Source organism: Microtus pennsylvanicus, chromosome 4, assembly GCF_037038515.1.
Source record: "Microtus pennsylvanicus isolate mMicPen1 chromosome 4, mMicPen1.hap1, whole genome shotgun sequence".
NCBI lineage: Eukaryota > Metazoa > Chordata > Mammalia > Rodentia > Cricetidae > Microtus > Microtus pennsylvanicus.
This window is the reverse complement of record NC_134582.1, coordinates 108,980,167-108,991,558: the sequence shown is the minus strand read 5'-3', so window position 1 is coordinate 108,991,558 and position 11,392 is coordinate 108,980,167.

Genomic DNA, 11,392 nt, shown 5'->3' with positions numbered 1-11,392 from the left:
TCTTGTGTGTGTGTGTGTGTGTGTGTGTGTGTGTGTGTGTGTGCGTGTGTGTGTGTGAGAGAGAGAGAGAGAGAGAGAGAGAGAGAGAGACAGATATAGAGAGGAGTAGAGAGAGAACATCATTGTACTACATATCCTATATTTTTCAGTAATATTAAATCAAGACAACCTACAAATTATAAAAACACGCATTGTTTCCTTAGTAAAGTTAGTGATAATTTCCTTAAGGACTTGTGAGTTCATCTCTTTATTCCTCATGATCACTCCAGGTTACTGGTTTGTCGTTCTTTCTCACTCATCCTTCCTCTAGCTAGAAGCACAATCTGCTCTAGAATTGTCATAATTGTGCCACTTTCTGTAAGCTGGAGCAGCTATTCTGCTTTCCATTGAGCATTTGTCTTTGGTTTGAAACTGCTCTTCTAGGGAGAGCAATAATATAGTGTACTGTGAGCCTCAGGCACCGTAGATCCCTTAATGCTCTTATGTGGATATGAACAGCATCCTGAGACTCAGATTCATCCACAGACAGAACCATTTGTAAAAGGTTCTTGGAATCTAGGTAGTTTCTGATGCAGGAATGAGGTTATGCAACTTCCTTGGTCCATGACTTTTATCACAACATAACAGCCTCAAGCAGGTAAGTACGTGATTGATTTTGTGGGAGAACCCTGAACCAGGACCCACATTTCAGATAGAATACTGGCTACTTTGCCTGGCTGTTCTTAGCTTTATCAACTTCTTTTCTGAGTGATAAAATCCGTGCCTATTTATGGAATCCTATGTAATGTTGAGTCCATACACATATTGAGTATTCTTTAAATCAAGGTCAGCACAGCTTTTTATGCCATGAGAATATTTGAACGTCTTTTCTTTGCTTTTTGAGATATACATCATATTATTATTTTCTAATGCTTTAGTCCCACACTAAAATTTATGTATCCTTAGAACAATGCTTAAATTTGAGTAATTTCAGATTTGCATGCAAAGTTACAAACCAAGCAGATGACATCTGAATGAATTAATGGTGGGAATCACAGATGTTGGTATTTTCCAGGCAGGGGACTAAGTATGTACCACCTCAGGCAAGCAAACACAGTAAGATAGACAGAGTGTCAGTGTTTCGTACAGGGAAGCGATGGCAGGGAGGACTATGGGATCTCCTAAAGCTCCACACACAATGGCAGGTCTTGGACCTCACGAGATTGGTGTGAGCGGTTCTGCTCTTATCCAGCACAGCGTTTCTTTGTAGGATGGAAGCTAATCTTCAAGAAAACCTTCTTTTGCTTTTAGTCTCAGAGTGAATGAAGGGAATCACCTCCTTATCTACACACATGTCCTCAAATTAGAGCTTATATTTTTAACTTAAAATGAAAAGGCTTCAGGATTTGTCCAATTAACTTCAGTGTCTGTAAAACCAAGCAGAGGTTCCCATGGAGAAGGCGGGGGGAACAAGAAGAGTCAGGCCTTTTAAGAAGATTAAATTTAAGTTAGGCTTCCTCCCCAGTGTTCCTGAACTGACTAGACTTCTTTAGATCCAGCATCTAACCTCTAAACAGAGACACTATGTCTGCCCAAGGAAACAGATGTCATGACCGGAAACTGACAATTAGCAACAGCCTTGTGGAACTGACATCACTGGCCAATAGCACCAGGCCTGTCTCATTTGGTGTTAACCCCCTTACCCCCTCCTGCTGGAGTCCACCTGGGCAGCCCCAAGCCTCAGCAGTGTGCAGAGAGAATGCTGGGGCAGGGGGATGGTGAGAGAATGTCCTGTGGCAAATAGCAGTTTTACTTTCTCAAGTTTCTTTTGTTTACCTACTCTGTCAATGTGGTTGCTTCCTGGAAAATGTTTAAACACAAACCACCAATGTTTGGGGCAGCACAAGGTGTGGCTAAGGTGTTAGAAGACAAAATAGCAGCAGTTAAACCACAGCTAGCTCCGCTTGCTTTCAAAAGACCACAGCTATTGGAGAGAAAAACCTCCAACTCCACATTCCGGAAGTGGACCAGAAACTCAGTCTCTGTGCTGATGGACGCTGGGCTTGTGCTTGGTGCTCACAGAGCTCAGTTGCAGTGGGGATTGGAATCTGTTCCCAGAACTGAGTAGACACTTTATCCAGCAGAAACAGAGGAGAGATGTAGCCCCAAGATAGTTTTAGCGTTCCATCAAAGGTCTGTTCTTTTCTCCAGTGCTTGATTTAAGATTCCAAGGAGATTTTTGCTTCATTTTCTTAGTGGAAGAAAATGAAAAAGGCTGTGTCCTGATCCAAGTAGCATAGGAAAATGAAGATGTGGCAAGAACAATGTACTCTAGGAAGTCACAGAAGGCCCTGAGCTCAGTTGTGTTAAAGTCATCCACTGCTTAGTAGTTCCACCTCGGGAGAGAAACGTTATCAGAGTCACCTGAGAAAGGCTTAGTTGAAGATATTAGCATGAGTATTAGATAAACAAGAGAGTAGACTCAGATGCTCAGAAATATGAACTCAGAAAGAAAATATCTCCAACCCTGGCCACACAGGCTGGACACAGAGTGGGCAGCAGGTACTTGGCCTCATTTGTCCAGTCCCAGGAAAGCCTAAGTATAGATGGAACATCCGAGGCTAGCTTTAACAGTCTGATGTCATGGAACACTTGAATCAGATACTGCCATAATCTTGTGTGTAATCAGAGGCACTTTTTAAAGCAGGCTGGGTGCCCCCTAGGAGGATTAGCTTCATCTATTGGCTCTGCACAGCTGTCTAGGGAGCAAGCATTCATCTCAGCTTAAGCTGATAAAATGGATGATGTCTTGCTTAGCCATAGCTATGGGCTTTGAGTATGTGCAGCTCTATTACTGAGACAGGAAATTGTCATGGAGCCTAAGTTTCTGAACCAACACAAACACTGGGGAGGTCCCTCCACTCTTTTCACTATGAGTAGCCCTTGCCTGCCTTCCAGCTTCCCAGTGGGACTGCTGATGTGGGCTCACACACAGAACAGCAAAGACTCAGGACGGAATCTCCACCCACACATGCATCATCTCTGCTCTTCAGTTCTTTCTAGAAAGACAAAGCTAATGGTGGAGACTCACAGGCTGCTTCTCTGGGACGCAAGGGGTGAATTGCACATTTGGAAAAATAGTTCATGATGTATATTAGTTCCCCTTTTAATCAAATGAGTTAGACAGTCAGAAAACTGATAGTGCTTTTCTGGGACTCTTTTTTCCCAAATAACAGGACTTGGAAAACTACAGGACACATCATATGGTTTTACATTAAAAATAGTATGTTAACATTTTACATTATTCTCAATCTCTCTTCATCCCCATTTCATATTTCTTTTTTATTTTTGCATTTAGTATTTCTATTGTTTTTCTTGTGCTATAAATTTTTTATCTGCTCTCTTTCCTTCCTCCCCTCTTCTTTTCTACCCTCTTCTGTAACCCACATGCTCCCAATTTACTTAGGAATTCTTGTCTTTTTTCCCCTTCCTATTTAGATCCATGTATGCCTTTCTTAGGGTCTTTTTTGTTGTCTAGGTTCTCTGGAGTTGTGAATTGTAGGTTGGTTTTTCTTTGCTTTATGTCTAAAAGCCACTTATGAGTGAGCACATATGATATTTGTCTTTCTGGGTCTGAATTTACCTCACTCAACATGTTTTCTAGATCCATTCATTTGCCTGAAAATTTTAAGATGTCATTATTTTTACCTCCAAGTAGTACTGCATTGTGTAAATGTACCACATTTTCTTTATACATTCTTTTTTAAAGGGGTATCTAGGTTGTTTCCAGCTTCTGGCTATTGCAAATAATGCTGCTATGAACAAAGATGAGCACATGTCCTTGTGGTATGAATGAGCTTCCTTTGGGTATATGGCCAAAATTGGTATTGCTGGGTCTTGAGATAGAATGTTTCCTAATATTCTGAGAAATTGCCATAATGATTTCCAAAGCCACTGTATAAGTTTGCACTCCCGCCCCCCGCAATGGAGGAGTTGTCCCCTTTCCCCACATCCTCTCCAGCACAAGCTGTCATCTGTATTTTTGATCTTGGCTATTCTTACAGGTATAAGATGGAATTTCAGAGCTGGTTTGATTTGTAATTTTCTGATGACTAAGGATGTTGAGTATTTCCTTAGGTGTCTTTCAGCCATTTGAGATTTGTCCATTGAGAGTTCCCTGTTTAGGTCTGTACCTCATTTTTTCTATTGGATTATTTGTTGTTTTGATATCTAGCTTCTTGAGTTATTTATATAGTTTGGAGATCAGTCCTCTATCCATTGTGGGGTTGGTGAAGATATTTTCCTATTCTGTAAGCTACGATTTTGTCTTGTCGGCTATGTCCTTTGCTTTACAGAAGCTTCTCAATTTTAGAAGGTCCCATTTATTAATTGTTGTTCTCATAGTCTGTGCTACTGGGACTATATATAGGAAGTATCCTCCTTTGCCAATGTGTTCAAGTGTACTTCCAAATATCTTTTCTATGAGGTACAGTATGGTTGGTTTTATGTTGAGGTCTTTGATTCATTTGTACTTGGGTTTTGTGTATGGTGATAGATATGGATCTATTTGCATTCTTCTACATGTTGATATCTAGTTATGCCAGCACTGGGTGTTGAAGATACGATAGAAGAAATAGACTCATTCATTGGTCAAAGAAAATGTTAAATCTAAAAAAGCTTAATACAAAATATCTGGGACATCATAAAAAGACCAAACCTAAGAATAATAGGGATAGAAGAAGAAGTCCAACTCAAGGCACAGAATATGTACTCAACAAAACCATCGAAGAAAACCTTCCCAACCTAAAGAAGGGCATGCCTATAAAAATACAAGAGGCTTACAGAACACCAAATAGATTGGACCAAAAAAAGTTCCCTTGCCACATTATAATCAAAACACTAAGCATACAGAATAAAGAAAAAAATATTAAGATCTGCAAAGGAAAAGGCCAAGTAACATATAAAGGCAGACCTAGCAGAATTACACCTGACTTCTCAATGGAAACAATGAAAGCCAGAAGGTCATGGTCAAACGTTATGAAGACTTTAAGAGGCCATGGATGCCTACCCATTTCATATTTCTAATACTTTGTGCCAAATGAATTATACTAAGAGAAATACAGCTATCATTTAATATGTTGAACTTATCACATTATAAAATTATGCAAAGTGCATGAGCATGAGTTTTAAGAAAAGGGTTATATAGGGTTTTAAAAGAAATACTGGAGAAATTGAGGCTGAAAATCAAATAATTTATCCTTTAAAAGGGCATTTCACTTACATAAAAGTGGAATTTCAATACATTAAGAAACCTTCCAATTCCAAGGAAATATAAGATTATCAGGTACTCATTACCGGGTCAGTCTGAGTTTCACCAAACAGTTAAAAAGAAAAAAAAATATGGCATGATCTGACGACCACAGTAGGAACTGAGTGTTAGTGGAGGTGAGGCAAATGTCCATGGGGTATTACCATGAAGAAATTCATTAATTCACCAACAAAATCATCAATGAACAAGCGTCACCATTTTATTGGTCATTGGAACACCCCATTTCTATCAGCAGTCTTGTTCCCTTTATCTATTTTAACCCATAAAACTTAAAAAGTACCCCAAAACTATTATATAACCATATTCAGATACTGACAGACTCAAAACATGCATTCCAAGGGGCGGCAGATTTTTCTGACTCAACACACTTCCTGTTCTTAACGAAACAAGCAAACGCATCAAAATCTTTACTTATGTGTATAGTCAAATACACAGAATATTCTGTCGAGGGTGAAGATCATTGTAAATGGTTCAATGAGTTTAGTTATGATGCTCTTGTTTCTTAAGTAAGGCTTCTGTGGCAGATCAATGTTAATCTATCATTTAATCTAATAACCAATAGCATCTCAGCTTTATAATGAAAAGTTTTAGACTTTGACAAATGAAGTGACTTTATAGGTAGGATTTGAGCTAAGTTCTGTTTGATTATGGCCCACAAGCACTTGATCCCTAAGTGACTGTCAGAGAAAATAATTTGTAAATGAAGATGTTTGGAGGGGCAATAAGAAATTTAGCCAATCCATTTTATAACTGACTTTTTAAATTCTGCACTAATAGATTCTACTACTTGGGACTACATGGAAATATTTAAATTGATATAAAATAGATTGTTTATTTAAATCATTCTGCAAAATATTTTCCTCTTCATATTTGGGTTCTAAAGACTTCCTCGAAAAATAGAAATATTGACAACAAAAACTGTATTAAGCAACAAAAAGATGTTCAAATGGGACAGTAAAATAGGACTCTGACTGTGACTTTTGGCTCTGTCAGTCCCAAGTCTTTACCCTGGGGCCATGGAAATACTATTCAAAGTTTATGTAGAAGATAGACAAGCTGAAGTAGATGGCCATGCTCTTTCCTGTTCTGTGCTTCCACAGAGGGAGCATCTAACTTGGGTTAAGACCAACCTTAAGTTGACTGATGTGGATATTATCACCCCTTCAAAACATTTGGAACTGAGGACTCAAGAACTTTGAAGCACAAAGATTGTATGGGTATTACTAGTATCCGTGGAGTGTATTAAACCCAAGTGTGATCATCAGTAAAATATAGTTTGCCCATATCATACTGACCTAGACAGAAATAGAGTAAAGGACAAAGAAGTGAAGACAAGACTAGTCTTCTCTGCATCTTCATGAAGATTCAGAACATGTTTCTACAAGCATGCTCGAGTAGGAACTATGGCCGTTTAATGAAAAAGAGTGTAGCAGGGACAGCTGTAACTGATCAGATGAGGCAATGAAGCAAATGAAGAATGAGGCAATCTGGCAGCCTGAATACAGGGGTATCTGCAGAACCAGCATCCTGCCACTGGCTATGTACTCAAGGGAATAAAAGGCAAACCCAGTGTTCCTAGATGTCATGATGTCTACAAGTGTCCTAAATGAAGAGGAGGAATAATAACATAGAAGCAAAGGCAGCTTCTCTCCAAAAGTTCCTCCTTTTGACTAAATACCTGGTAGAGTCTAAGATAAACCCTCAGCCACTTTGCTCTGTCTCTGACTCTGTCTGGAAGATCAGCTCTGCCTTAACTTGGCAGGGATTATGTTCTTTGAGTTGAGAGGATTTTCTGCTTAATTGCTGCTCTCTTTCCTTCTGCGGTCCAGGAATAGAAGGCATGCTGTGGGCTCTGATCCAATTTCCATCTATTCTGTGTAGTGATATTTTGTTTATGTTTTAACAAATAAAACTTGCATGAAGATCAGAATGCAGAGCTAAGTCACTGAGAACAGGAGACAGAGGCAGAGGGAGCTCTGTTGTTCAAGGCCATCCTGGGTTATACAAGATTGAAGCTGTCTCAAAGAGAAACAGAACTCCCAACACCTGGGATCACAAGCCTTTAATCTCAGCACTAGGGAGGTGGAGACAGGAGTGATTTGGCTAGGTGGAGAGAGGAATTTAAGGATGAAGGAGACAGGAGTTCAGAGCAGTCTGAGGTTTGGTGGTGACAGATGGAGTCTGGAGATGCAGTCTGAGGACAGAATTTCCCATTCAATCTGAGCATTGGTAGAGGCAAAAGAACTCTCTAGTGACTGGCCTCTCTGCTTCTCTGATCTTCAGCATTAACCCCTATATCTGACTCTGGGTTTTTATTATTAACACCAATTAGAATCTGTGCTACAGTTCTGCCTCCTGGTAGGTGACATAGCTACCACACTAAAGAATTTCAATAGAAATTTGTTGTTTTGTTGTCATGGTTGCTGTAATCATTGCAGTAAACCTATTTTTTTTTCCAATTTAGAAGATATATTGGTGTCAGTCACCAGGCCAACTTGATCATCTGTTGTGACTACTTGTGACATTCATGCATAAAAGCAGTACATCTACGGGTACTTATTCCAGGATCTGAAAGCTCCTCTGCTATATCTTCTCTGCTATGATACATCCAAATCCACAGCTGTAGTGGATTTATAATTCAATCCAAATAATAGGATGTTTTTATGAGAATGTGTGTGTGTGGGGGGGGTATTCTCATTGTAGATGTGCCAACCACTGCACCTACTTAAACATACTGAGTTTCAAATATCTAATTAGATTCTTTTAGGCAAGAGGCTTGTGAATCAGGGGCATCTAATCTATAAAAGAGATGGGAACTCTACTAGACAGCTTTCCTTCCTCCCTCCCTCTCTCCCACCCTCCCTTCCTTCTTTCCTTCCCCCCTTCCTTTGTTCCTTTCTTCCTCTCTTACTTTTATTTTTGTGCCTTTTTCCCTTTCCTTTTTCTTTTTTCTGCTTTTATGTTTTTTCTTCTTTTTGCAGATCATCTTGCTTAATTCTTCGGCTTTTATTTCACTTAATAACTCCTTAGACTGAATATGAGACTGAATTCGGGACCACGAGGGGTGCACCCACCCACTGAGACAGTGGAGCTGATCTACTGGGAGCTCACCAAGGCCAGCTGGACTGTTACCAAAAAAAGCATGGGATAAAACTCGACTCTCTGAACATGACGAACAAGGAGGGCTGATGAGACGCCAAGGACAATGGCACGCGGTTTTGATCCAACGCAATGTACTGGCTTGGTGGGAGCCTAGCCAGTTTGGATGTTCACCTTCCTAGATATGGACGGAGGGGGGAGGACCTAGGACTTACCACAGGGCAGGGAACCCTGACTGCTCTTTGGACTGGAGAGGTGGGGGGAAAGGGAGAGGGGTGGGAGGAGGGGGAGAAGAATGGGAGGAGGGGGAGGGAAATGGGAGGCTGGGAGGAGGTGGAAATTTGTTTTTTTTTCTTTCTTTTCTTTATTCTCGTTTTATCAATAAAAAAAAATTAAACAAAAAAAATAACTCCTTAGAAATTTCAATCTTGCAGACACGTTTGATGGTTTGGATTTATATGAAACCTTAGTGTGAGTCCATTTGCAGTAGGTTGTTTAGATTCCTAGAGCCACAGCTTGGTCTCTAGCAATGGCATCTCCTGAACTCCATTCAACAACCGTTCCAAACCTCAGCCCAGCACCATATCTGCTTTCTATAAAAAATTAAGCTCATGTTCTTCTCTGTCCCATCCCTCCTATATTGCTACACTAACATTATCTTTGCTGTCTGTGATATTATTGGGTTTTCTCAGTAAATTGGAGAGCACATTGATGGCTGGATCCACCCCATTCCTTAGCTTTCTGAGAGTCTAGCCTTATGACAGAGGTATTGGCCAAAGCCATGTTTATTGCCACAACTCTATAGAGTTTCATGGTCCCTGACACCACCAAGAAGCATGCTGTAGGCTATTTATAAAACCATTTAAGTGTTTCATAGCAGGACCTCTTAAAAGAGCTGCAAACTTTTGCAGCTAAAGCTGAGTCAGGAAGCCTCTCTTAAATGAGATGTACTTGCCTCTAGCAAAAGAGAGCAAACCTGAGAAATTGCTGCCAACATGAAACCATGCTTAACACTGTTATTTTGTGTCTAGGATTACTTCCCAAACTCTCTCAGGTTTTAAGTGGATTTAGCTGTCTATGTAGGCACCATTTGTTGACTGAGATTTTTGTTCCACCTGGTCCCACAGTCGTTAAGTCCCAAAGAAATACACAGAGGTCTACATTAATTATAAACTGATTGGCCTATTAGCTCAGGCTTCTTATTAACTCTTATAACTTATATCAACCCATAATTCTTGTCTGTGCTAGCCATGTTGCTTGGTACCTTTTTTTGGCAAGGCAGTCACATCTTGCTTCCTCTGTGTCTGGGTTAAGAATGCAGACTGACTGTTTCCTCTTCCATAATTCTCATTGCCCCATCTCTGCTTCCTGCCTGGCTACTGGCCAATCAGCATTTATTTAAAACACAAGTGACAGGGTACAAACCATTGTCCCACAGCACTCTGTCTTCTCTCTTCCATTTGAAACAGCTTCAACACAGAGAATTTTTTTGGATTGGGTATATATTTTTATCTTATTTTAGTTTCTTGATTTTAAGGATGTCTATATAATTTCTAGATTAAAAAGAATCTTTATCTTTCATGTTCTAGTAAATTCTGTCTGTGATGGAGCTTCATGTTCAAAGTTCTGGAAATGCCACACTTTTTCCCCTGTGTAGAGGGGCAACAGTCCCAAACCTTGAAACAAAGACCAATAAGGATGAATTCTATTTTCTTATGTCAAGAGTAAGAAGAAAATTAGTTAGATATTTTGATAAATAGCCAAAGTCTAATGTGAACTGACATTATTAGCAAAGAAAGCAGAGAAGCTGACCCAAGTTCCAGATGCTCCAAGTCCATATGGCTACAGTTGGTGGTAGAACAGAGTCAGAATATCACTGAGCAAAGCCAAGATACCTTGGGCTGTTTTTAGTTCCTTTGAAGGTCATTTATTACTTTTTACTACTATGTCGGGCGTAACATCTTTGTGACTATCGAAAACCCCTTTAGGATGTATTCTTAGCAGGCCATTAGCTCCCACCAATACAAAAGCTAGGAATGTCGCCATGTAGACTATGAGAATAATACCAGAGATGTCCCTGCTTTGCTGCTACCCACCTGTCTGTTGTTTTCACCAACTTTCACAAATGTTTACCTTTATTTATTTGTTACTGTAACAATTTCTGAAGATGCTGGCACACTAGAGATAGACTTTGAGGTATTCTGAATCCATGTCCCCATATTTAGTTCCAGAATAAACTGTTGCTTATTTCCTTTGAGGTGAGTGAAATGCTTTTGTGTTGACATAACATCTTACTTTAAACCAGGCAGCTGTGACACATGCCTTTAATCCCAGGACTCAGGAGGCAGAGGCAGGCGGATCTCTGTGAGTTTGAGGCCAGCCTGGTCTACAAGAGCTAGTTCCAGGACAGCTCGGGTTGTTACATAGAAAAACAAAAACAAAACCCAAATAAAAATAAAAACAAACAAAACAAAAAACCAATAAACATTTCCCTTTTAGAATTGTGATGCTAGGGTTGTTTGTTTGCTTGTTTTGCTCTTTTGGAGGTATACCCTGTATGAGTCAAAAACTGGAGGGAAAAAGGCTGCTAATAATTATTTCAACAAGACTGTGTGTGACAAAAAGTGGTCTTTCTCATCTTAATCAGCAATAACTTTAAGAGAATCTTGTGCTCCATAAAACCTTCTCAGTGATCCATTAATTTCTGCAGTTTGGAGAGATTTACATTCATCATAAAATCAAAGAATACTGTAACTTTATTTCCTGAATGGCAGAGTGATGTTCTTATCACTATTTCCCCAAATATGCAATTGATTGTTTAATTTGTTTCTTCAAATAAGTTAGGATTTTGTATTTTGAAGCTTTATGTTGGACACGTTTGCAGAAATGACTTTTGTGCATCTTCACAGGCATCCACAGAAGCCTCTGCCCCGCTGTCTCCTGTTCTATGTTCTAAATGGTTTCTGGGTCAGTGATGGGGAAATG